We start from the raw sequence: 27,238 nt of genomic DNA, 5'->3' as shown, positions 1-27,238 counted from the left end.
GGAGTGCTGAATAAGAGACGCTACTCCCACGGGAGATAACGCTTTCATCTTTGATCACTTCCAGTGGCGTCATCCCAGGTGTTATCATTACGATTTCCTATGCTAATTAGCCACTGCACTTTTTTTTTTTAGGAGTTGTGCCCTGACATTAGGTCCAAGTGTTTGGAAACTGCTATTGAACATGTGTTCGGTTCTGGCCCAAAAGAGGACCCTCCAGCGTTGGAAATGGGAAAATAGAGGTGCAGCAACTCCGTTCCAGAGTTCCTGCTTGTTTCTGAGAAGTGCTGGTACTCTCCAATTAAAACTTTTACTTCTGTCTTGAGAAGTGCCGGTACTCTCCCTCTCAAAATAAAAAAGTGCCGGTACTCCGTACTTGACAGTACAGGTACTCTGTACCGGACAGTACCGGCCCATTTCTGTTTTTGGTATCCAGCCCCTGGGTGAATCTAACGTACCGACATTTATAGCATTTTACTGTATCGATGGAAGCAGGGCCACTGTAAGAATTCTACTGGCCCCAGGCAAATTATATTTTGCCTTTTGGGCAGTTCCTTTCCTTAAGTAGCAGCAGCACCATTTTTAAGGCAATATGGGGTTTCCTTGTGGCCGCTTGTGGTGGCATTGTAAGGCAGCAGCCTTAAGATCGTGCAGACACAGTTTGCATGTCTTACCCATTTCTCTCCTGGTCCTTGTGGGCGGTATTGCACACAGTGCCCTGGGCATGCAACGGGCATGGTGCATGCTTTTTGTACCCTTGGAACAGTATGGTATTACAGAAGGGGCCGCAGACGCTTGTGTGGCCCCTTCGGAAATACTGATAGCGCTGGCATACATACAGTGCCAGTTCCATCCTGAAGTGGGTGTTCTCTTATTTACATGGCGTTGCGGCCCCATGCAAATGAGGGAATCACTTTACCTCTGCGCCCTGGCTGTATTACCGACATGGACGCAGCGGCAAACATGCCTTTAGGAGGGGCACTGACAGTGTGCCACAAAAGGATGACAGTGCGCTCCCCTGAGGCACTGGCGTAACGAAATCTGAGGGGCCTCCCCTGCAAGGTACTTGGAGGGGCCCCCTCTGGACTAATTTGGGAGCTCCCTGACAAGAGTACAGTGCTGAGGGCGCCCCCTGGAGCTTGGGGCCCCCCCGCACCACGGGGGCTGCGGGGTCCTGTGTTACGCCCCTGCCCTGAGGACAGCCTTCATTGTAATATGGTGCACTCTCCTTGGTGGCACCTGGCACACCTGCCTAAAGGTACACCATGGCACAAACAAGGACAGTGCATCCTATATGTAATAAGGGCCCCGGAGCTCAGATCGCCTATCCCTCAAGGCCTTTCATTTCCGCAGGAACACAGGGAGCGGTTCTGTCAGCACCAAACCCCACAGCAACAATACCCTGCTACACATTTGAGATGATAGCCAGGCAGAAGTGTGACTCACTTGCAATGTGAAGTTAAGACTTCTGTGGAACTGCTGGAAAAGACCAGAGAGTCTGAGCAAAACAGAAGTCGTTAAAAGGCGGTAGCCCAGACAGAGGGATCAAAAGTGGCAGCTTCAGAGCACAGCACGGATGTACAGTGGCATACCCCGGAAGATAACAAGCTGCGCTCTGTTGCAGGTCGACCCCTCAAATTACTCTGTCAGCCCCAGCTGTCAGAGAGCCCGACTCGTCTCGGCGCTGTCGCTGCTGGCTTCAGCACAGGCCATTCAAGTTCGGCCCTGGTACCTCTTACACATCAATAAAGCAAGGACAAAGGAGGCAAGGGAGAGAAGAAGGAGGCAGAAAAGAAAGGCCGCGAGCTCGGCGTTCAGCGGAAAACCGTTCCTGGAGCTGGCGCCGTATTACGGAACATGCCCGCGGCCTGCGCAGCGGCGCACCCTGAATCAGTGCTTAATTTGTAAAAAAAATAAGTGCCAGGGCTCTCATCAGAAGGCCACTGCAGCTTGCACCACCCATTGCACCTGCCAGCGCAGCCAATGATATTAACAACACACCGAAAAACCATCACGCTCCAACAAGTGTGACAATTCAGACTATTTCAGCGTCCCAGAGCTATAAGAATTGCCTGCGTGGCAGCTACAGTTCATTTTTGATGTATATTGAGTTAATAATTGACTGTTGCTGTGGTCTTCTCTAAATTAGACAGACAGTGTCACCTTGTGGCGTTCATGGCAATTAAGTACCGGTGCCGAGTACTGCAAACCACCGGCTCAAATTAAGCACTGCCCGATGGATGCACCATGTGCAGACAAGGACCGTGTGCCTGATCACAAATAAAGGGGTTTATATAGCTAAGGTTTTATGCGGGTGCTCGAATGAGGCAATGTGGCGCAAAACATGCCTATTTAGTATTTATTAAATAGGCACACAGATGCAACACAAACATGTTTTGCACCTTGCAAGCACCCACACACACATTAGTAGACTGAACACTGACTGTTGGGGAAAACAGGAGTATGAGGGTCAGGAGGTGGTGCCGGTGGGTGGCGCTTGTCAGAGCGCCACCCGCTTCAAGTGCTTTATCCACAGGGATAGTAGCCATGTGAGGTATCAGGTGGCGGGAGGTGGGCAGCGCTAGCTTTTACAGCCTGCTTGCTCTAGATACAATTTCCATTGCCACTAAATAGCAGGTCTCTCTCGTCTACTGGGACTGAGATCATGGAGGGAGGGAGGAGAGCAGCCTTACTCAATGGCTAAGGAAAGGTGGCGCTGTTATGTCACTACTCTTTTGTATTAAGCAATTACAAGATTTTCTTGTAATAAGTTATTACAGGTAAGTAGTGATTTAAGTGTCATACTGCCACCCCCTTCTGACATCAGAATGCACTGGGAAAAAGACATTACAAACTTTTATTATAAAAAATAGACTCCCGTCTATTATAATCATTATCACAATCATATATAGTATGCCTGCAATACCTGTATCAAACTATATGCATAATTTTCTTATTACATCCTAGGCGTGATAAGAAACTCATCAGTGAGTGTTTAAGCACCTTAGAAAAGGTCCCTTCCGCTGCCCTTCCTTTTGTTGCATGTTCAAAGTGTGCCCTACCTCTATTTTTGTTACGCTTTGTGTAGAGCAGCCTCGCCGCTGGACATGTTTGAATAAATGCTTGAATGAAAGCTTTTAAATCTGACAGATAGTCACTGAGGTAAATGCCTCCTCTGTGTGACATGAAGGTCCTACTTTTGAAACCCGGTAGGTACAACCCAGACTTTCATCCTTCGGTAAACAGAATACCATCATATTTGTAACAACTCAGGAAAGTACGATTTAAAGACTTTAGGCCTGATTTATATCGTAGCAGGAGGTATTGCGACAGAGTATACATACTGCCAAGTTAAAAGTTCGCCCGCCCGATTTATTTGCGGGCAGACCATAGGTTTAATCACGGCGAGACTACTCTTCTCCAGCATGATTAAACCCCTCCGATGCCCAGTGAAGTAAGGGCAGTCAAAGTTCGAATGGCAGAATTAGAGGCCATTTTTCACTGCCCGTCACATCACTTGGCAGAAGGGGCAGTAAAAACTGCTAATTGCTCCCCTCGCCATGGAAGAGGACTCCCATGTCAAGGAGATCATTTTCTTTTTTGTTTTGAAAAAGAAACCAGTTTGATACAAGGCTCCTTCATGTTGACAGAGCTGTGCACCAAACTTTAAAAAGCATTGGCAGGAACTGACGTGATGTCGGTTCCTGTCAATGCTTTACAAACGGCCGCCTGATTTGTGGCCATTTCTTAATTTGGCTGGAGAAATGAGTGGTGGAACACGCACTACTGTTATCAACTAAGTTGTTTGAATTGTTGCGTGCCTCAGGAGTATCACTCTCTGGTCAATGAGTGTGGAGAAATCGTAGAAAAGTAGCGTCTCCTGATTAGGAGACGTACCCCAGAGCACTGCGCGAAACCCGCTTAGCGGGATATATGAAGTCTGTTAGCAAATCATGTAAAAAATAGATGTGGTCTCAAATAATAATGATAGGCTTGTGAAGGTTTTATTCGTAGTTCGATATTAGTTTTTCATATTGAAGAATTATGATATTAGTTTAGATGAGGCCATCACAAATTTCAATCATCTCTCCCAATGCATTTGCGTTCATACTTACTTCCCCACTATGGACTTCTTTCACATCTTCTTCCAGCATGTTTGCACACCCACGGAATGACTTTAATTACACCGTATAGTACTTATGTGCACTTTGTTGAAACCCGCATGTATGTACACATTGTTTTTGAGTTCTCATCTATACATGGTCACTTCCACAATACCATTCAACCGGGTTGAGGTGATGGTATGTGTTCCTCATGGTTTGGTTTCCTCAAACTATCATTGCTCGTTTCTTTGCAGATATCTCCCCTGACGAAGGGCTGATACTGCCCGAAATGCATTGGGAGAGATGATTGAAATTTGTGATGACCTAGTCTAAACTAATATCATCATTCGTCGTTATAAAAATCTAATATCGAACTACGAATAAAACCTTCACAAGCCTATCGCTATTATTTGAGACTACATCTAGTTTTTTACATGATTTACTAACAGACTTCATATATCCCGCTGAGCGGGATTCGCGCAGTTGATTTAGCTGGATGCACCTGCATCAGGGCAACAGGGTAAATTACTCCGTCTCCCTGGTGGACAAACGGGCCCACCAACATCTAAGTTTGGACCTATGCTAGATGGGATGAGGCTGAGCAGTTCTTTTTTGCTTTGACAGTGCTTAGCCCTTACTTTACCTTTGTGTACAGCAGGGTTCTCCAAAGTCAGTCCTGAGGGGCCGGATCCATGCCAGATTTTCAAGATAACTAAATTTATCTAAATGGGGCTATGCTAAAAAACTGGCATGGATCATGCCCTCCAGGACCGACTCTGTAAAAGGGATGAAAAGTTTTATTTTCTTTAAATGTTAGCTTAGATTGAACGTCCGAGCAAAGTGTTGGTGTTAGTGATGGTACTGGAAGCATATCTTAATTCAATGCCATTTTTATTTTTACTTAGCTGCAATGTGACTAAATGTTGTTAGTGACTTCTTCATATAGGGCTGGCTTTTTAGTTATTATCACTGTGCATGCTGGGACTTGTAGTTTCACATTTACCATAGCAGGGCCTTAAAAATGCCAGCATGTTTTGTTGACTAAAATGCCAGGAGTGGCTGCAGATGCCGCACACGGCGCAAATGTCACATAAAACAATTCAGCGAGTTACTCTAATAGCACTACAGATTTATTGAGCTTATAAATACAAAAGTAAGTGCTGAAATACTTAAAGTAATTAAACGTACAACACTTGGCAAGAGATGTATATCAATAGGGTGAAGTGTTTTGATAAATTAATAATTGAATGCTGCAAGTAAAGGACTTCAGAATGTTAAAAAAATGTAAGACTGCTGCCTTGACGCAAACGCAGACATGCTATGGGGTGATATCAAGCAGCAGGTCTTTCCATAGCATGGGTATTCACAAACATTTTCTTTAGGGCCAAAATGTTCTGTCTGTCTGTGATGGCAGAGGGGTGGTGGTTGGGCGGGTGTGGGGTTTGGGGGGGATTGTCGGTAAAATGGGTGTAGGGCATATAGATCAAGTGGCTCAATTGAACAATGTGAAACCAGAAAACCTAGGATTCCCCACTTTACCAAATTGTGTGATCCTAGGCAATTGGTTTATTCCACCTTCCCTCCTTTTGCTTAATTATCACATATAAGAGGACCTTGAAATACATGACTTCAGGATGTGCACGGTACAAAACCATCTCCGGTTTTTATTTAATAAACTATAATGTTGTTCATGTATAACAGGAACCCAAGCCACCCAAAGAGTGCACATAACAACTGACTTGCCTCTTTAATTCACTATTGGCATTGTTGTCAGGGTGAGGGGAAGAATTAATGTTTCTAAATTCATCTTTGAAAACTGGCCCTATTAAATTAATGCGTCTCAATGCACTGATATAATCTGATGTACTAAGTTGAAAAGGTCCTACATGTTTTTTAAATACACTTTTTGAGTTTTGAAGAGACTGTCATATTTTTACATTTTTGTGGCAGGACGTCTTTAAAAAGCAAGGTATTTTAAACTTAAGTGGTGCAGGACTAACTAGTTGCTTCCTTTCTGTAACACCAATTAACCTTTAAATAAATGCTTGCCTGTTTAATTAACTTATTTTTACTGTTAGCGCTGAGTCCAGTAAACAGCAGCTTAGAGCAGCTATTGACCAGGGGGCTGCATGTAAAAGTCAGGAGGCCTGGGCTGCATGCGGCTCAGGGGCATTACTGTGAGTATCAATGTTCTATAGGTAAGCAGCTGGTGATGCAGGGGCATATTTACAATAGAAGTGACGGCGCGCGGTGCTAGCCTCCTTGGCTAACACCACACTCCACCTCTTCTGATACTCATGGCTGCACCATATTCACAACAATTTCGTGCAGCCCGCATTTCACCATGCGCTGGCACTAAATTTAGCTGCCTAGCACCAACGCAGGCACCCTTGCATCATAGTGCAAGGGTGCCTGCGTTGCAGGGGGAGATTGTTTATGTGCAGGAAGGTGTCCCTTCCTGCAGATAAACAATCTTTAAGTGGCGTTTTGTAACTTCTATGTGTGCTGCATAGAAGTTGCAAAACGTCATTTTTTAAAAATTATTGTGTTTGTGCAGGCAGGGACACCTTTCTGCACATTAACAATCAATGGCCTTTTGATGTTTCCATGTGTGCTGCACAAGGCAGTACATATTTCTCCTCGTTGCGGCAGGGTAAGACCACATTTTCCCTGGTCTTAATTTTGGCACTGCCTCATATTTACGCCACACTTGTAAATATGGGGGAGCATCAAAATCAATGGGTGTTGCGGTTGAACGCCCACTGCAACACCCATTGTCCCCCCCTTAAGTATAGCGTGAAAGGGTGCATTATTTACAAGGATGGCTTAACGCTGCCTTGTAAATAAAGCGAGTCCTCATCGCCATAGTCCTCACTAAAGTGATGTTGTGGTGGCGACAGGGGCTTGTAAATATGCCCCGCACTATCACTATTTTTCATTTGCATTTAATGACGGAAATGTATGACACGCATTGTCATTGCTTATATATATGCACCTGTGGTTTTATATTTAGATTGAGTATAATGAGCGATTTTCATTATACACCTCTCATTAGAGTGGATTTACGTTAGGTTAGACAAGGTTACTTGTAGGCCTCAATTGAAAGGCTCCATATTGAATGAAATGTTGGACTTCTGTTTGCTGTGCATGATCTTTTTCTCGTTTCCGTAGCCAAGTATACATCACACACTCATTAAGATTGTATTGTTATTTATCTTTTGATAAAGTTTTAATGATTTGGACATCAAATCTCAGCACCTGTGTGTGAGAGGAGCCGATAGAGCAGAACTCCTCCCTTGTTGGATATTTCTGAAGGCTAAAGAACTGAGGGACATATTATCAAGACAGGCGATAAAATTATCGCCGCGTTAGCGGCAGAAAACTGCCACTAAAACGGCGATAATGGGCTTGATATTACTCTCTATGGAATTCCAATTGAAGCCCATGTTAAATGTGAAGGACGTCTAACATGGGCTTCAATTGGAATTCCATAGAGCATATTAACAAGCCCATTATCGCCGCTTTAGCGGCAGTTTTCTGCCGATAAAGAGGTCATAATTTTATCGCCCGTCTTGATAATATGCCCCTCAAAACGTGCATTGTATGACTCCTGACACCAAACACACTCCGAACTTTAGATTTTAATTGGTTCCTTCTTTGTAGAAACCATGCAGTATGTTTCTTTTTATTACATTTCACGCTTTAATTGTGTTTCACTCATCTTAGTTAGTTAGACTTATTTCTGTAAACTCTTGGAGAGGGAAGCTCCTTTTCCCACTCTTGAGACCCCATGCTCCTCGTATTTCTGCTCATAGAGTTAATCTCTCAACCATGTACATGTTGTCTTCTTCTGATTAGAACCTTCATGTGTTTCAGTTTTAGATACCATATTTGCTGACAACTGCTGCTTATGAATATCCCCGGCCTTGTCCGCAATTCTAGTTCAGCATTAGGAAGTTTCCTTATAGGAGAGCTGAGTTCTTTATCATTTTCCTCTTCTATCGCTCCTATAGCTCGTTTACTGAAAGTGGGAATGAACCTGATGGGTTCTACTGCTTCTGCCGTATCCTCTTTTTCGAGACCAGGAGAGCTTCCCTTTTCAGCAAATGTACTTTGCTCTCAGAGTCTCTCAGTATATTAGCATCATATCCTCTCAAACTGAGTCTTTCCAACATGATCCCCTTCTCCTTTTCAAAGTCACCATTGTTACTGCAATTTCGCCCGGCGAGAATGAGCTGTGCATTCCATGTCTATGTTCTCTAGTGCGATGACATACAACAAGAGTTGCACTGTTTATTTTGTATGACAAATGTATTCTTGAAGAACTTGATGTTACTTTCAAGGCTGTTGCTGCTAGTACACTGTATTGCATTAATTCACACTTGTTTCTGTTGTTTATGTAACTAGTTTGTTTGAGACACATCCAGATTGCATTAAGTCAGAGGGGTGAATGTGTATCCATGCAGAGGGTTGGCGTTCAGATGGTAAGGTCATGTGAAATGATCAAAACATGAATTGTGATTCATTCTACTAACGCTCGTACCATGCTGTCTTTGCAGTTAGCTATGTTGCTGTGCTGAAAATGGCTGGATATAGACACCCTTGAACTTGGAAGTGACCATTCATCTTCTGGATCTCAAATAGGGAAGCTGCCCAATTTTCTGTCAATTTACTGCACATTTGATACTTGGTCTAGTTGCCTGATTTGTATTCTTTACTACATTATGTCTGAGACTTCATGGCAATTGACTGCTGTGCACTTACTCCGATTCAATGAGATTGCTGCTGCATTTGTATTTTTCTATTTTCTGTATTGCTCTTTAAGTCTTGATAAATGTTCATGGTGTTCTGTAAATTTGTTATCATTTTGAGCCAGTACTTTATTATTGATTGTATTTTGAAATGCTGTTTTGAATCTTGTCTCGTACATTAACATCACAACCCCCTGCACACCTGGTGTGCCACTGTACTGTAATGCAGATTAGCTAAGGGATAGCACGTTTACATGCTACAAAATAGCTAAATGCCGATTGGAAAGCCAATAGTTCCTGAATTGGCTGACCAGCTGGCTGTGCCAATGCTTGTTTAGGTTTCGGCCTTTTGTAAATCCCAGTGCAGGCAGACACACTGACCTACAGAACCTGGAGCTGCTGGCTGGGTCCCGTGTGGCAGAAGACTTGGGTCTCCTCTCTACTGGATTGCTGGCAGGGGTGGATTAGGAAAGGCAGTGATGCATGTTTTTTTGAGATCACAATTTTTAAAACATACTCATCTAACACTCAGTAGATGGAGATGGCGCATAAAACAATCCTCCTGTTCCAACACTTCTTTGACTGCCAAGGCCAAACTCTGGTCATGCTCTCTATTTGAATGCAAGCACTAAGCCATGTTTTTCTGCCCTGCCTGCCTAGTGCTGTCAATCACACTGATTGTGTGACCCTGGGCCGAGCCCAGCGACGCCTTCTTGATGTCTCTTTAAGAGAACAGCAAAACAACATTCTTTCGAACAGAGTCCCAGCACAACTGGTTCTGCTGGGGTAGGGGGGCACCAGAAGAGAAAGCAGGATGTAGCACCTGCTCCTTTCGCAGTGGCGGCAGGCAATACACAAATATGGGGAGCGCCATTTGCCCAGCTCACCTCAATGAAGCTCCCGCCTGGTGCATCATTCCCAGCGATGGTGGAGTGACATTCACAAGTAGGAAAGGAAAGGACTTCCCTTCCTGCACAGTGGAACGAGACTCCTGACCAGTCTTAGTGCTGCTGTCAGCATGAGAGCAGCTCCAGGATTGGTGGAAGCAGGCTATCCCAGCGCTCATTTTGAGGCTAGGGGCCTCTACCATCAATCCCCCGGCTGTTTCACAGCCCGGGGATTGCTGGGTGTACAGTGCGCATGTCGGGCTGGCCATTGGTAGCCAGCCGGCCAACCCGACATGCGCACTGAAAGCGTGAAAAATGAGGCTTAGGTAAGAAAAAGAAGTTAGAATAAATGATAAAAGAGAAGTAAATGATTAAAGAGGTAGCTGAAACAAAGGTATGGATGAAACCAGGACATAGTACAAAGAATGTGGTTGCTGCCACATTTTATTGACCACAATCATAACATCAGTCAATTAAGATTTTTGATATGTGAAGTAGTACCCATCAAAGAAGGCAGAGACAATCGCAAATTTCTTCTTCAAAGAGAGACTGCTTGGATTTATAGAATGAACTCACTGGTACCCCACGGACTCAATGACCGCGTTGAATTGAGTTGTTTTTTGTAAACAACCACATTCTTTGTACTATGTCCTGGTTTCATCCATACCTTTGTTTCAGCTACCTCTTTAATCATTTACTTCTCTTTTATCATTTATCCTACCTTCTTTTTCTCACCTCAGCCTCATTTTTCACGCTTGATTCTCATTATTACGTGATTTACACACCGTCCTTTCTACTTGCTTCTTTTTTATGCTTCAATACCTCCCCTGACTCTTTTTCTCTTGTATGATTTTTAGTATCGAGCGATTTACATGCATTATTTTCTATTCTAAAATGGGCGTTACATTTCGTAATCACCCTCACGTTTCAACTCTCAAATTTCCCTCTATCACATTCTGTATTTATCTGTCTCTTACATTTATTTATTATTCTTTTCCCTGTTTTCGTTAATATTCAACATTTTTGATGGGCGATATACATTTTCTATATACACTTTCCAATTCCAACATGGCTGCCATATTAATGAAGAACGTAACACACGTAATATGCCCCTTTTCACTGTTTATAACCGCGGCGGTCAATGGCCGCTATGTGAACATTTGCGAACATCATGATCGCGCTGAACGCTAACCTGACTAACATCAAGGTATGAGCACCTCTGTTCACAAACCTCCTTGATACCGGTTATACGGGTTTAAATTATGGTACTCTTTATTCCACACGCTGACTTTGCACTGAGTTTAATTTTTGTTTTACTGATCCGTTTTTCTTGCCTCACTTCTCAACTGTTTTTCTACCGGCTACGTTAACTTTATTTAAACCGTTTGTCGATTCACTTAACAGCTTTGTCTCTTTGACACACATCACCGGCTTTTAAATATCGGCGACTTTGGGTGTCACTATATTTCATCACCAGTTTAAGCACGTTTTTTTGAATTTGCCTGTTTCCCAGCATAGATTTGTTTTATCCATTATCTCATTAACACACAGAATTGTGGTATTTAGTCACAAGGCACCCGTATAACTAACATTTGATTTGTCAAACCGGTTGCTTCAATGTACTCCTATCTTTACGTTTTTAGGAACATTCCCCCTGACGAAGGGTAATCATCACACCTGAAATGCATTGGGGCTTACTCTTCAGCTGCATACAGTAACCTGAATTTTTGAACTTTTCACACTGGACAATCTCATGATTACAATGAGTATGATCTGATGGTGAATTATTAGGTATAAACTCATTATTTGAAATTGCCGGAAACCCTTGGTTTACTTTCACATTTGGATTTGCAACGTATTCGCAAGTTATTGGTTGTGCTTTGGAGGGACACCACCCACCCAGGGTGGTGCAACTGTCATATTTATTCCTACGTCTTGGTTTAGAGGACAACTCCTCCCAGCACGCCCAGAACATTTAACAGTCTTTCATAACGACAGCATCAAACAGGTGTGCGTGGTATATTACTCATTGATACCCTCCATCTGGCCATGTGCTGGACCTGAAACTTTCTTCCATCCTAGTTCTTGTGACCATTGCTCAATCTACTGCTTTCCTCGGAGAGAGAAAGCCCACTGCCCACACGTCAGTTCTACTTCTCCCATTGCATTATGGTACATGGTGTCTGTAATACTTTTGAATTGCTCACAAGTATAAATGTCTTTGCCATCAGTGTTGACGCAGCCAATGCTTGCCACAGGTTTTTTTTTTTTTGCCCGCATTCAACAGAAAGTAGCGGGTAGGTTTGGAGATGCTTGAAAAGCCGCTCGATGCCTGTCTTCAGTCTTCAAGGACTTAATTTAAGAATAAAGCCCCCATCACTCTCATACCGATGCTGCTTGAGGTCCTCACTCCATGCCCTCCTGTTGACTCTCTTCAGTTGTCTCACCCACCCTTAGGGACTCATTTATGGGGTTTTAGAGGAGGGCAGGGCAGCAAGTCTCACCTTGCAGCGGTTCCACCGTATTTAAGCAATACAGTGCATTCCTGTGCTTTCCCCCAACACTGGCTTCGTTTTGGCAGCCTAGCATCAATGCAGGCATGCTTGCACCACAGTGCCTGTGTTGTCGGCAGGATTGTTTTTCTGCAGGAAGGGGCACCTTCCTGCACAAAAACCATCCATAAAGGCGTTTTTCTGCAGCACACATAGAAAGGAAAAAACTAGGGGAAATAAAGATATTTCTTGTTATGCCTGCCCTGGGGAGGCCTAAGATTCTGACACATTCTCAGGTTTACAAGTCCTTGTAAATCTGGGAAAGCGTCAAAACCAATGGGAGTTGCGTGGGAACACCCACCACAACACCCATTCAATGCCTCCCTTGCAAAGAGGAAGGCAACACTGCGATTTGTGCTGTGTTGCCTTACTCAAGATTTATGAGGCCACTCAAAGCTTCGCAGTGTGGCTTTGCGTGGCTTCATCAATCTGACTCAGAGCCTAGAGTCACGCGTGTACCACTTTGGGTGGTGCAAACGTGACACAAGGCTCTCATAACTATGCCCCTTGGTTCTTGCACGAGTGCTTTCATCTACAGCCATCAGTGACTCTCAGTCAAGGTGGAGCTATGTCAATCCCTACACATTCATCCATACATCCATAGAGGCTGACGTAGGAGATGAGGGCCGGATATTCTGCTTGTTCTGAAATGATGGATTGAAAACCCCAAACACAGGAAGGAACAGTAACTGCACAACATACTATGAATGGCTGTGCATGCTTTGCTTTTTGATATGCTTGGTTTGGTTCCCAACCACCCAGGCCAGATCCTGGCCAGCATTGAGCATTTCAAGGCAGGCCACGCACTCTATTCAAGTTCACCTACGATGTGATGACACGGTGTTGACGTCACGGAATGTATCCTTCCGCGTCTAATAATAGCAGCAGGCCGCTCTGAGAGCAGCAGCCTGGCTTTGCTCTCAGGGGACTCTGCTGCTGTGTACAGATGTTTGCTCTCATGGGGCACTGCTGTGCACAGAGCCCTGGACGTGCGACGCCAGCACAGCCTCGGGGCTAAACTACAGCCGTACATCACTCAGGGGCCATCTGTCAGTCTGTCAGCTCCGCTAACAAGCTCCGGGCTCTGAATGACACCAACTATTTATATCATTATGCAATCAGTAAGTGTCTATATTTATGTCCGTTTATGCGGGGCTTTATATCAGGCGCAGTTTGTGTCTGTGGAGTTTCACTATACACAGACACGCATGCGTCACCCCTGGCCATGCACTGTGTGAATTTGTAAAAAGTCTGAGCCTCTTCACATTATGCATGTGTGTGTGTTTGTGTGCGTGCATTTGTGTGGTGTAGTGTGTGTGTGTATGGGGTGTGTGTGTGTATGTGTGGTGTCAGGCGCGCAACACCCATTGGGCTCACCGGGCACCGGGCCCTCGTGTGTGACAGCCCGGCTGAGACAGCCTCGCGGGCTGGCGTTCGTCTAATTGCAGCCGCACCAGAGTACTTCACGGGTCTTTTAAATACCATACTCGTTAATGAGGCTTTTGTTGTGTTTTCACCCCTTCTTACAGCCACTCTGCCTATGGCTGAAAGACTTAGCCCCCCCCCCCCCCCCCGAAATCTTTTTCAGCCCCCCCCCCTCCCCCCCGAAATTTGGCTCTAGTTGCCCGCCTGTGTGGTGTGTACGAGCTTGTGCTAATCGAGCGCATTAAACTAGTCATGATCAGGGGCGGCTGGTGACATTTTAAAGTGGTGGGGCGTAAAATGATTGGTATACTTCACCGTTGCGAGCGAGCGTAGCGAGCGAGCCCGAACCCCTATAAGGAGGGTTCGGGGGGGTTCTCCCCCCGAGAAAATTTTGAAAAAAGAGAAGAGAAATGGTGCATTTTCAAGCAAATTTGAGAAAGCAGGAAGGTTAATAAAGCAATTGTGAAAGTGCAGTTATAACATTAATAAAGAGATGTCATATAACATAGGTAGCTGCTTATTCAGTGTATTATCACTCCTGTAAACAGATCTGACATGCAAGGTCCGCTGACAGCACGGCAATTCCTCTAAGAGCAGACCTCTTACAGGTTCACTTGAGGGACAGCAACGCTGTCTCTCGATTGAGCCTGTTACAGACTAAGATATACGACACCGGAGATTTTCATCAGGTTACGTGGAATTTACATGCACTGATCTATTTTACGAAATTGAACTTGTCATAAAGTGTCAGAAAACCTACAGGCTTAGGTATCTGAGCAAAGCTGCCAACCAGGTTATACGGATTGTACAGGTGCATACCTCTGACAGCAGAGCAAATTTCTTAGGTTAGAGAGAGCTCTCTCAAACTTATACAGCAGATCTATCTCTATTTACATACAGATTTCAGTCTCACAACTCTGGGAGTAAACCTGTCCCACAGATAGCTTATATCTTGCAGACTCAGACATTTGACTGCACATCTATTCCCTAGTACACAGAATATTACACGCTAAGGCCTCAGTTTGAAGAACTATACATCAGATTACAAGAAGGCTGAAACATCTGGCAGCAGAGCAGTTCGAACAAACGTGTCTCTCAGTGACGTGTGTTGGCTAGGGCCGAGGTCGAGCTGGAGCTAGACAGGTGCGGGCTATGGGGGCGTCTCGGTCCGGATTAAAGAAGCACGTGACGGTGAACCAAGATACACGATACAACACAACAGCATGCATAACGGCAGCCGGCTACAAAATCTCAGTCACACCACACACGACGACGGGTCCGGGACACACGCCACGAGGTGTGTCGTGTGTAACAACAGCATGCATAAGTTATAACGGCAGCCGGCTACAAAATCCGGGGCGCACTACGGGGCATATATATTTATATTATCAAGACAGACAGGCAAAGGCAAATTCTGGAACTCTTAACTGACCTCGCTGAGCCCTCGATCACTGTATTGCACCCACGCTGACGCTTCCTAGAGACGACACGAGACTACTAGAGACGAGTCGACACGAGTCTCAGTCACACCAGGTCCACCACACGACGACGGGTCCGGGACACACGCCACGAGGTGTGTCGTGTGTATCTATGCAGAGACAGTGGCACCGTGCTTGATGACGCGACACGCGATCACGCGACGGACTGCAGAGAGTGCGCTGCGCACCTCATGGCCAATCACTGTCACTGTGTTCAGACATAGTGATCAGTGATTGGCCATAGTTGCGCGGCACCCAATGCAGTCAGTTTCTTCGTAGGCTGCCGCGCGGGGTCTGAGACTGTCTGGCTCTCAGCCAATCCAGAGATGCTGCATTAGCAGCGCCTGCCCTGGATTGGCTAAAGAGCACGGATAGTGCTCGCCCATACCGAGAGACGGGGCTGCTGCATGAGGCAACCCTCGGCCCCTCGGCCCCCTCCCTCTCAGTACATAGAAGTGCCTAGCTGGCTGGCAGACAGTGCGGCGAATGCGCATGCTCGTGCTTGTCGAGATCCAAACTCGAGCATGCGCAAATAAATAGCGAGCCGCTGTCAGTGTAGGGTGAAACTGAAACAAGTTGCAACTGAACACAACAGACTGTCACTCAACCTCTAGTGCTTGCCCCCCGGCCCACCCCACCCCCTTCATGTCCCGGCCGACTCCCGGCCGGCGGCCGCTACTACAGTAGAGTTCAATAAATAAATAAATATTCATGGCTGGATTTTCCAAGCACACCGCGTGCGCGTTAAGTGGGGCTCCGCCCCTGCGCCCCAATGGACGCACCGCCGCTGGTCATGATTCAAGACACATAACACACGAGTCCTCGTTGCGTTGCTGAATCTTTCTTGTTTTCTTCTTCCTCGGCTTCAGAGTTGCTTCTCTGGCTCAGCGCCTGCGAGGACAGGATCGTCAGCGACACGTGCCTCGCTCAGGCTGTATTTGCCTCTCAACTTTGTGACTGTTTACACAAACGTCCCGGTGTCCTGTTATAGAGGCGTGCCCCTTGCTGTGGGACGGATAGTATGTGTCAATCAGCATTGGAGTACGTACTTATATCCGATCTCATTGTATATTGTGTTCATCATCCCTCTGTGTGTCTGCAGGCATGGGCGTCCGCAGGGGGGGGCAAGGAGGGGCGCTTGCCCCCCCCCTGGACTGCTCCTCCTTGCCCCCCCTGTGGCCACTTATGCTTTTACGGACGCCTTTTGTCCGGGATTACGGGCCCTGCAGGGAGCAGAGGTGTTCCCTGCCAGAGGCCTCAACTCCCTGATGGGGCTCCTTGCACTCCTCCTCGCTGCCCCTCCCGCCCATTGTCATTCTGTCTGCGGCTGATTGCCACAAACAGAATGATAATGGCCGGTTTGAGCTGCGCGCCACAAGAACGAGTGGTTAGGTCTGGACACAAAGACCTCCTTTTAACACTCTCAGGGCCGGCTTTAGGGCGGTGCAACTGGTGCCACCTCACTGGGTGCTGACTCTTCGAGGGGGCGCCTATTTGGAAGTATTTTATGGTTTTAAAAGCACCTGCTGCATTGCCAGCCTCCGAAATTGTCATACAAAAATAAAAATGTCAAGATAACTTGGTGATTAATGTTCTTCCTGGAGAGAAAAGGAGTTTTGTGAAGTGGAATGTGTGTGCTGCAAAGAATGTGTACCATGCAGATCACAAAATGCATATAGTTTAAATAGGTCAGTGCTTTTGTCAGAGAGATCCTTTCGGTAAAAAAAAAATCATCATTATGAAATGTAACCTCAAACCATCGGGTTCTGATTTACTTTCTGAGTCGGTGCTTCTCCAGACCAAGCACTCTTAAACTATACTGCCTACCAGTATGGATGACATGCAACTCCTACACCTTGCAGTCCTCTGTATTATGTAACATTTCCTATACACTGATTTACACACCTATGATTGATTGCATCTGAGTAGTGTTTGCGATGTCAAGTGCTCTGACACCCTAAACTGGTACAGGTGGCACTATTAAATGCATCTGAGAGAGAGTGGTTATGGAGACTTGAGGGGGTACTGTACTGTTAAAGGGTAGTAGTGTGGCAGTCTGTGGGGAGCGCCCGTGGGGGGCGCCAACAAACTTTGTCGCACAGGGCGCCACCAGTGCTAAAGCCGGCCCTGAACACTCTGTAGCCTGAGAGCAAGGGGTCTTCTGAATGAAGTCCGGGGGGGGGGGGCGGGGGGTCGATGCATTATTCTCCCAAGTCAAAAACTGAGGTTGCAGCATAGACCGGATTTCAGATCCCACTAAAACGTACACAGACTTGTGTCAATAACATATCTATCTGCCAGTATGCACCCTATCATGTCTGGCAGGACGTCCCGACCCTGTGTTTCACTACCTCATATCCCCCTGCACCCCACTCCCCACGCTCACTGCCTCATATCCCCCTGTATCCCACTCCCCGTGCTTGGGCCGGCTCTAGGGCGGTGCGACCGGTGCCACCGCACCGGCTGCTGACTTCGTGTAGGGGGCCCTAATATGATGATTTTAAAAGCACCTGCTTCTTTCCTGGACTCCTAGAAACTTTCAGCCACCTATAAAAATGTCTAAATGACTGCAGTGATTAATGCACTTCCTTAGAGAGAGGGAGAGATCAAAGTTTTGTGTAGTGGAAGTTTCTACTCATCCTAAGGTAGCGCAGAGGGTTACTATGCTTGCTGCAAAGAACGTGCAGCTCACAAAGTGCGTATAATGTAATGTAAATAGGTCAGTGGGTCACACTTTTGTCAGAGAGACCATATTGTTGATAACTCTTTATGAGTTAAAATCCTAATGTGGAACAGTGAGCAAGTAACTGTTAGCAAAGATGCATGCAAACTGGGCTAGAGCGTTATGATTTCCCCCCAGTTTTTCATTATCCTAATGTGGCAAAATGGGTTAATTTGGGTAGAAATCAATTCTTATTAATAAAGAGAACCCCCCCATCCATGGTGCTAGGTTTTAAATTCTAGGTTTCTGATTCTCCTGACCAAGCACTCTTAAACTATCCTGCCTACCTGTATGGATGACATGTGACTCCTACACCTTCTTGTCCTCTCTCTTATGTACATTTCCTATGCACTGATTTACACACCTATGATTGATTGTCTCTATGTAATCTGTGTGATGTAAAGTGTTGTGACACCTTACACTGATAGGAGCGGCGCTATAAAATGAATGAAATGCACCTGAGACTGAATGGTTACGGAGGCTTGAGGGGCGCTGTGAAAGGATGGTTATGAAGAACCTGTAGTGGAGGTGGTCATTGGGGGTGCCAAAAAGCATTATCGCACTGGGCCCCACGAGCGCTAAAGTCGGCCCTGCCCACGCTCACTGCCTTATATCCCTCTATACCCCACACCTCGCGCTAACTGCCACGACATATCCCTCTGTACCCCACACCTTGCGCTAACTGCCACAACATATCCCTCTGTACCCCGCACTTCGTGCTCACTCCCACATATGCCTCTGTATCCCACTCCTCACACTCACTGCCTGATCGCTCATTTTACCCTGCCATTCATCTTCTACGTGTTCTCTCCCCTTCCACTCGTTCTACCTCTGTTCACCCCTTACTTCTTTTTGTGCCTTACTTCTTTCTCAATATCTCTACTTCTTTTCCTCTTCAGTAACATCTGTGACACATCTCTGCACTTCCTTTATATCAACGCACCCCTCTACCTCGCCTGTCTACCTCAGTCGTTATTATTCCCTCTTCCTCAGCTGTCTCTACCTGTCTCTGACACACCTCTCCCTCTCTCTACCTGGCCCTCTTTGGTTCTACGACTGCGTTATTCTCCCCTCTCCAGCTTTGATTTACCTGTCTCTGCTCCTGAATCTTTTACTTCTACACCTCACTTCTTTGTCTACCCTTCACCCCTCGCTACCCTTCTGTTTGCCTCACTACGGTCTTTACCCGACCCACCTTCAGTGCCTCTTCCCATTTCGCCTCACTCCCTCACAGCGCTCTCCTAGCATGCATCTGTTTTTCCCCTCACCACCATGCCTGCCTCTACCCCTCCTTACCTTTCTAACCAGCGTAACTTTCTAATTTCCTGTTATTCCTGGTAGTGAACCTTTCATTTCACCCCTCCGGTTGTATTATCTACGCATTCAAATTGAGTAGGTCATTGCTGTGCTCCCAACCTGACATCGAGACCCAGTCCCCTAGCCTCTCAACATGCCCAGATATAACAACAAGCATTGGCATAGCCAATTGGTCTCGCCTTTGGGACCTGCTGCAGAACTAAATACTTATACTGCCGGCATCATACTTACCCAGCGCCAAGACGCCTTGGCAGAAGTGCGCTATATAAGTTCTTCAGTCAGTGAGTCAGTCATAAGGTCCCAAAGGCGAGACCTATTGGCTATGCCAATGCTTGTTTTTCTCAGGTTGGCCTGAACATTACCCGATCCGGATTGTCTGCCATTTTAGCCCCGCCCCCATTAACATTAGCCACGCCCCTTCATTTGCCAGGTTCGCCCCCCCCTGGAAAAATGTCTGCGGACGCCCATGTCTGCAGGTGCCTTTGTGTACAACGAGGATATGTTTAAAACAGGGAGAGAAAGGGAGAGAGAGAGAGAGAGGGAGCAGAGAGAGAGAGAGAGGGGGGGGGGGGGAGCAGAGGGAGAGAGAGCAGAGGGAGAGAGAGAGAGAGAGGGAGAGTAGAGGGAGGGAGAGAGAGAGAGAGGGAGCAGAGGGAGAGAGAGAGAGAGCAGAGGGAGAGAGAGAGAGAGGGAGCAGAGGGAGAGAGAGAGAGAGCAGAGGGAGAGAGAGGGAGCAGAGGGAGAGAGAGAGAGGGTGCAGAGGGAGAGAAAGAGAGAGAGCAGAGGGAGGGAGAGAGAGAGAGAGCCGAGAGAGAGAGAGAGGGAGCAGAGGGAGAGAGAGAGAGGGGGGAGCAGAGAGAGAGAGAGCAGAGGGAGAGAGAGAGAGAGAGAGAGAGAGCAGATAGAGAGAGAGAGAGAGAGAGAGGGGGAGCAGAGAGAGAGAGAGAGAGAGAGGGAGCAGAGGGAGAGAGAGAGAGCAGAGGGAGAGAGAGAGGGGGGGAGCAGAGGGAGAGAGAGAGAGAGAGGGAGCAGAGAGAGAGCAGAGGGAGAGAGAGAGAGAGAGAGAGAGAGCAGATAGAGAGAGAGAGAGAGAGAGAGAGAGAGAGAGGGGGAGCAGAGAGAGAGAGAGAGAGAGAGAGAGGGAGCAGAGGGAGAGAGAGAGAGAGCAGAGGGAGAGAGAGAGAGGGGGAGCAGAGGGAGAGAGAGAGAGAGAGGGAGCAGAGGGAGAGAGAGAGAGCAGAGGGAGAGAGAGAGAGAGGGAGCAGAGGGCGAGAAAGAGAGAGAGGGAGCAGAGGGAGAGAGAGAGAGAGAGAGCAGAGGGAGAGAGAGAGAGAGAGCAGAGGGAGAGAGAGAGAGAGAGAGAGAGAGCAGAGAGAGAGAGAGAGCGCAGAGAGAGAGCAGAGGGAGAGAGAGAGAGAGAGGGAGCAGAGGGAGAGAGAGAGAGGGAGCAGAGGGAGAGAGAGAGAAAGCAGAGGGAGAGAGAGAGAGAGGGAGCAGAGGGAGAGAGAGAGAGAGAGCAGAGGGAGCGAGAGAGAGAGAGAGAGAGGGAGTAGAGGGAGAGAGAGAGAGGGGGAGGAGAGGGAGAGAGAGAGAAAGAGAGAGAGTAGAGAGAGAGAGAGAGAGAGAGCAGAGGGAGAGAGAGAGAGAGAGGGAGCAGAGGGAGAGAGAGAGAGAGGGGGAGCAGAGAGAGAGAGCAGAGGGAGAGAGAGAGAGAGAGAGCAGAGGGAGAGAGAGAGAGAGAGAGAGAGAGAGCAGAGGGAGAAAGAGAGAGAGGGAGCAGAGAGAGAGAGAGAGAGAGAGAGAGAGAGGGAGCAGAGGGAGAGAGAGAGCAGAGGGAGAGAGAGAGAGGGGGAGCAGAGGGAGAGAGAGAGAGGGGGAGCAGAGGGAGAGAGAGAGAGGGAGCAGAGGGAGAGAGAGAGAGAGAGAGCAGAGAGAGAGAGAGAGAGAGGGAGCAGAGGGAGAGAGAGAGAGAGAGCAGAGGGAGAGAGAGAGAGAGAGAGAGAGAGCAGAGAGAGAGAGAGAGAGAGAGAGCGCAGAGAGAGAGCAGAGGGAGAGAGAGAGAGAGAGAGAGAGAGAGAGCAGAGGGAGAGAGAGAGAGAGCAGAGAGACAGAGAGAGAGAGAGAGAGAGAGAGCAGAGAGAGAGAGAGAGAGAGAGAGAGAATTGGATCGTTTCTAGGCCAAAATGTAATTGTTTATGACACAGATCTTACTTCACAAAACAGTGGGGAGTTGTTTAGTAAGAATTCTAGCTGCTTGAGAAGCATCACAAACATGATTTTCTGTACACAACATACAAAGTGGGGAGTCATGCTCAGATTGTATTCAGGAACCCTATACACTACACCGTCAATAAACTGTGTGCAATAAGTGGACAGATTGTGAAGAAAAGTCTGAAATAGGGTTACTAGAAAGTACTTTCATTCCCCACTATTCAAAGACATCTCTGGTGTTACGGTGAGATGAATTCCAATACCTTTGGCTTAGTATCGTCATAGGCATCCCTCTGTCCCCCTCCAACCAATAACATTACCCAATAATAAACACACAACACAGGCTGTTTGATTGGGTACAATTGCTGCAGGTTTATTGCATACACCGTTATGTAATAGGTGGGTTATTTTACGGGCGATCCAAGGGCAGGCAACCAACTGGGCCGCCTGCCCGCCTGATGAGGCGGGCAGCACTAGGGCGAACCCCGCCTCTGCTGCCCTCCAAGTGATTCGCTTACAGGATCACGTGACCGTTGGTAACTTCTACTCACGCCCCTTCACGGGGCGGAGCGTCGCATAGCCCACAACCGCCCGAAGGGCTAGCGGGGCGCCGACACGACACGGCTTCCAGGACCCTCCCATGAGTCTCTTCGGATCTGGCTCTGGCACCCTCTATGGTGCCGCACAGAGGTACCCTTGGTACCGGCCTGCTTCCAGATCGCCCTGTAACTCCGCCACAGCTCTGGAGGTGGCCCCCGTCACCGCCAGGGCCCCCCACCACAGCTATGGTCTTCCCTGCAACCTCTCCTGTCTAGAGCCTCCTGCAAATCTAGATGAAAGAGAACCATCCCTACTGGTTATAGGTGGCCTTATCTATAACCATCCCTACTGGTTATAGGTGGCCTCATCTATAACCCAAGGCCCTAGACGCTAGCCTGGGTCAGATAGTGTCTTATGAAACAAAAGGCCCGTTAGGCCTGAGAGTTGTGCCACAAACTATTCACCCCCTGCGGAAAATTTCTACTGCATCACTTACCTCAGCCCCAAGTCAACTCTGGGTGGGGTGGATGCCGACACCCAGGCTCACAATGCCCCATCTATTTGCTGGTCTCACCTAGCTGCCATCCTGCTAGCACCGAGTGTGCCTGAACGCCTGCGTGCCCGCCTATGGGACAGCATCCCACTTGCTAGGTGACCACTCCCCCGCCCGCCTGCCTACTTTGGCTATTATGGCAAGAAGGATTCTACTTAACCTTTTAACAGTCCCTGTGCTTGCCAGCGAAGGCGTACAGGAATGCCCGTAACTGGGCGTACTGTGAGCAAGGCTGCCCTCCAGTACTTGCCCTGCAACCCTTATCCCTGCTGGGAATTTCGCCCGCTCAGCTCCCGCATGGAGAATCTGTCTGATTCAATACAGGGCGCACTGTCTGAATATGGTGCCTAACATGTAATGCGGGAGATGCCACGCACCGCCTAGGTCGTGGGAACCTTAGGGAGCACAGCATTTCCCCTAACCGTGCCTCTAAATGGGCCTGGCTCCACCCAGCTGTAGTGCTCCTACTGGGCTGTGTAAATGGGGCCCAGGATGACCTTAAACAATCAGCTTGGTGTGCTACCACACCGTATTGGTCATGAGAACCTTGAGAAGCACACAATTTCCGCCTGGGTTCACCCCTGCGACGATAGCCCAAACTCCTTGGACTGCTAAACCCTAGTGACACCCTACGGTGTCAAATCTGGTTTGAAACAATATTTGCCTTGTGCCCATTATTGGATACCACTCACCCTGCCTACCCAAGTTACCAGATCGCGTTACCCCTGGCTGACTAGTGTTCTGGTGCCAGATTTGGAAAGACCCTGCCTTCCCTTGCTGCCCCTTGGGATTTAGTAATTCATGGCACTGACCCACAAGAGCCTCATACTGGGCTGTGTAAATGGGGCCCTGGATGACCTTAAACGATCAGCTTGGTGTGGAAGGGTGCTAACATGCCTGGCTAAAATGCAATCCCTTTGCAATCCCTCCAGGCAAGATGTGCCAATGCAGGTAGGCGAAGTTATCCATCTCGCCTTACATCCTGTCCCAGTTATCTGAAGTGTCATGATTCCAGACCCCCAAATTCGCTGATCCGCTGCAGTACACCTTCAGCGGCCCTACACTGCCATAAAACCAGGAATACACATTCGAAAACCACCTACGTGCACCCTGAAAGGGAATGCCAAATGTACTTATAATGGACCCCAATGCTTTGCCCCAGCTACTTTTGACACGATATCCAAGTAGAAGGGAAGGGATGTCCAACCCACCTTACTGTCAGTCTTACGTTTCGGTGTGTATCGTGCTTGTTGGCAATACCTAATTTGCTATTATGTTGAAATCCGGTATTTGCTACCCTCACGCTGTTACTTATGTATCGCTAACCACCCTTAATTAGATGGAGGGAATGCTTAAAGCTTCCTGAGGACTTTAGTCTACCACTCCACTCAGTTTGCCCCCACTTTGGGACAACCTCAGTGATAACCATGCCCTTCCAGTTAAGTCTACCCCAGTGTTTACTATCAACCTATTCATGGCATGGGTCGAAAAAGATGTTCCCTTCCAATCTCTGGTTCTATCTCTAGCAGGATAACCCAGGGGCCAGACCAGTCTGCAGGACCCGTGCGGGAACAATATATCCAACTACCTGTCCTTTCTTGCATAACGGGGATGCCAAATGGTCTGTAATACCTTGTTACCATTTGTGCACTAAAGCTTAGTTTACCAAACTTCTTGCACCTCAGCACTTGATTGCTTGTTCGCTGACACTTCCCGCAACCCGCCTGCTGCCCTGGCTAGAGAGCGTGTTAATATGGCTTAACTAAAGTGACCTGTAACTTGCCCTTTGTTCACAGGGGCCACATTTTCCCCGCCTCGACCAGCCCTGGCACGGTGAGTTGCTGAATCTGTGTTGCCCAGACTAGGTGAAATAAAACAATTAACCCTCTGGCTCCCCACATAGCATGCTCGACCCTCCATGCTCTGTAGGCCTAAACTTCCGCACTTACTCCACCTCACGTGTGATAAGTTACCCTAGTTGGCACCGTGTAAGCTGGCATTCCTGCTAAACAGTGCATAGCATGTGATGAGTCATGCGCATTGTGTTCCCCAACAAAGTGAAAATTGATACAATTGACTCCTTGCACTCTACGAATCTGTAAAACAGTACCTACATATCAACCGGTGACACACGCAGTGCTCAATAACAATGTTCCAACTTAAACAATTGACACTGTGCTTATTCGCAAATGTATAAGCAAGTCAAGTTCTTCCAGGGAGAACATGTGAAATGCATGCTGAGAGCATAGCATGAACCTTCAGCTCATCGAGATACCTTCCAGACAATGACAGAATGTGAGCTCTTGCCTAGTGGGAGCGTGCACCACCAGAGGCACCAAAATTACCATTGAGCTTGCGTGAAGCAGTGCGCAAACGCGTTCCCAGAATCCTCGGCCTACGAGACCTGCAAGAACATCATTATCCCCTTGTACGATAGCACACCAACTAGATTGGTTTGAATACCATTTGGGATGCGTGTATAACATTAATAATCACTTGATTTTGAGTCATCCTGAATGTAGAACAACTTGTGATACTCCTATGTCGGCAATAAAAGCTCGGGACAGTGTAGCGATGCCCTCAAGTGGGCTGGAGCGCAAAATGTCTGTCCCGCGGTGGGCTCCATGCCTACATGGAAGCATGTAAACAGATTCAACATGAACCAAGAACCTCCAGTGCTGCCAAGCATCGGGGCAGCCGTGGAAAGTATAAATTAGGCAAGGTGCTGGTAGCCGACAGCAGAGGAAGACAGAACTCGGGCGTAAGATCCCAGTTTCCTAGAGCCGAACAATTATCCTATGCCCTATCAGGGATAGGCCCCGGAATACCTCAGGTAATGCTTCAATTCTAGAATGACGGGCTGGGCAAGAACTGTACTAAGTCTTCGCCTGCCTGAGTCACCCAACCAGCCAGTTGGCCCTGACTAACCTGGTGTCATGGTGCCCGAATGCAAAGCGTGTCCCCTGTTCTGACAACTCCCGAGCTGTTCTGTGCTCACTCTTCCGAGGACATACAAGTTGCACAACTTAACTGCACACACCCAACCTATGCCCCTTTTAAAATTAACATTTGCCCAACTAGTGCCAATGGTCATGGCTGGAGGCCCATAAGACCTGGCTACGACTAGGAGATGGGGGCTACCTCACTGTGAGGGCCCCGCTTCCGGAGAGGTTGGACACATGGCCTGCGGCCAGGAGGGTTTCTGCGCTTAAACAGCTGGCCATTGGTCCCTAAGGACTTACCCCTGAGTTCTGCCGTTATGCTGGCCCTAATTCCGACCTAGCCTAAATCTTAAACCAATTGGTCAGAGACCCCCACGCATCCTGAAGGATGCAGCGCTTTACCGTTGCCTGATATTTGCCACATCGTTAATGCATCCCAACATATGTTACCAAAGGAGCACTGCACCAACACAAGCCCTTCCATTGGCTTTGTCAATGCTTGCAGTTGCATATGATACTGGGCAGCACTTATGGCTGTGGTGCATTGTATATAGAAAGTGCATCCATTTGGAAAGGTGAGACTGACGCATATGCTTTAGTAACCTTTGGAACTTCACCCTACTAAAGACATACAGCAGGGCGCCCATCATAATTACCGCCTGCCCACATGGGCATGAAGAGGCCCCCACGATGGTGCCACAATTGTCTCCACACGGGGAAGAGCAGCAGCTTCTACACCCTCTCGTCAACCTCTCCCAGGTGGTAGGTTCCACCGAGTGGAGCACAGAAGTCTATGGGCTTCTTCTACGGTCATGCTGATTAAAGCTCCGGACCAACCTGAAAGAGGTGGAGGGAAGGAGATCTATGCTCCCCGAACAGTCATCGCGATACAACCTAGCGCCTGGAACCAAAGGAGTATTCAACTCGTAGCGCGCAGACCCTCCTGCGTGAAAGATGCAATCCTGGGCTTCCAAAATTAACTTGTAACGTCCCCTGCAGGCGAAGGGCATGCCGCGCAAAGGCCTTGCTGGCGTGCAGCCACTGGTCGGTCGGGTTCGAGCTAGGCTGGCTAGCACCACCCCTTAGTGGGAGCCGCAAAGTGCCATAACCGCACCAACCCGCTCCCCAAAGTGAACAACTATCCAATCCGCAATCCAGCAGAAGGTGAGCAATGCGGACCTTTGGAACTCTAGTGGAAAAAGGGGGGGGGGGCTGCCAAATGCCCCGGTAGAAGCTAGTGGCTGGAAAAGGGACTCCCCGCGGGGGCGGCTGGAACCATACACGCAGAGGGCAACGAGCCTCCCGGTCTGCAGCCCCTTCTGCCCCGACCAGGGAGGGGGACATGACATGCAAAGCGTGGTCGACATCGCCCTCCAGTGCCCTCCAGTGCCCCCGCAGTGATGTGCAAGTAACCACACTGTGGGGCATAGTGCTGGAGACTACCTACCCGCATGCTGGGACCGCCAAGAGCATCAAGAGAGAGGAGCCTCTCTTTCTGCTCTCAACCATGTCCTACCTTTGCTCTAGCAAACAACTCAATTGGCGGCCATGAATTGTGCTTGGGCCGCCAATCGTGCCGTGTCCTTTTCCTGGACTAGGCACCGTAGCTGTCCCGGCTAAAAGCACCTGGCGTGCCGGCACTTTGACTTTCAAAGAAAGCCTAGAGACCGCAGATGCACACAAGTTGTCCAGTTGTCTCCTCCACCGAGCAACTCCTACTAGCCCCGGACGCGTGTAAAGCTTCTGTTTCGGCGACCGCT

Source organism: Triturus cristatus, chromosome 5_2 (assembly GCF_964204655.1).
Source record: "Triturus cristatus chromosome 5_2, aTriCri1.1, whole genome shotgun sequence".
NCBI lineage: Eukaryota > Metazoa > Chordata > Amphibia > Caudata > Salamandridae > Triturus > Triturus cristatus.
The sequence above is the reverse complement of the archived record's forward strand: the minus strand, read 5'-3'. Positions refer to the sequence as shown.